A 1,056-nucleotide genomic window follows, 5' to 3' on the forward strand; every position below is an offset into this window, starting at 1 on the left:
GCAGGGGCTGCAGGTGGGGGGGGGGGTTGGATATTATCTGGACTCCACAAAAATAGGTTTTCAGACAAAAAGGTATTCACATTTTAAAATGGGTTGATATGCGTCTCTCACAGGCAGAAAGTTGTGCTCAAACATTGTATGAAGTTCAAAGTGGGTTCCTCTCTAAAAGATTTTAATTGAATAAGAAGCATTCAAAAGAGTGGGTGCTAGGAGGCATACCTGGGTAGAATTTCAGAGTAGTTAAGAGCAAACACGGAAACATATTCAATGAAAACTAGTTTTATATCTGCGTTACTGTACACTTTGAGTGCCTTTTTATAGCGTTTTAAGTACTCAAACCATAATTCAGATAAAGGGCTCTATTTTTCTGCATCCCTTTACATTTATCTCTTGTATACAGTGCTACTCTGGTAAGAGCCCTGCTGACCCATTTAGGTTTCCATATTCCAAGAAAAAATACAGCTCAGTCTTACTGCTCAATGGGCATGTCTACACAAGATGTTACCGCACAGAAGTGCCAGCGAACAGGGGGCAAGGGGAGGGACTTCTGGTGGCAACGATTAGGGGTTAGGGGGCGGGACTTCTGGTCACAAGACAGGAACCAGGGGGCAGGACACCTGTCAAAGGGCAGGGCTAGCCATGTGGCCCTTGACAGCTTGCCAAAACTCGGTAAGTGGCCCTCTGCCTGAAATAATTGCCTGCCCTGGTCTAATAGCTATATCTGGTCTATTTCACAGCCCCAAAACTATTTTTAGCTCTGTTCAAAATCATAGACCCCGAGACAGCTGCAGCTATGGCTACAGCTTTTGTTTGAGCAGGAAAGGCAGGGAGAATAAGCTGAAGATTAGGCTCCGTGTCTCCTGTATGCTCTGTAAGTCTGGAAAAATATTTTTCTCTTCATTCAACCTTCCCAAAAAAATCAAGGGGGGTGTGTGTGGCATGTAAGAAAATATCTAGAATAGACACCCCACCAAAAATATGAAGCTGCTTCTTAAGGCCAACACCACAAAGTTTGGCTTGTGGGAAGTTCTAAGTAAAAAAAAAAAAAAAAAAAAA

General features: G+C 43.1%; 1 protein-coding gene across 1 annotated transcript in view; it reads right to left on the reverse strand.

The window, feature by feature from the left end:
* EEF1E1 (eukaryotic translation elongation factor 1 epsilon 1) overlaps window positions 1–1,056 on the reverse strand; it is a 38,052-nt gene that overhangs the window by 9,948 nt on the left and 27,048 nt on the right. The gene's annotated exons all lie outside the window — the stretch shown is intronic.

The sequence above is a fragment of the Gavialis gangeticus genome, unplaced genomic scaffold, assembly GCF_001723915.1.
Source record: "Gavialis gangeticus isolate Ggan-Ray unplaced genomic scaffold, GavGan_comp1, whole genome shotgun sequence".
Classification (NCBI taxonomy): Eukaryota; Metazoa; Chordata; order Crocodylia; family Gavialidae; genus Gavialis; species Gavialis gangeticus.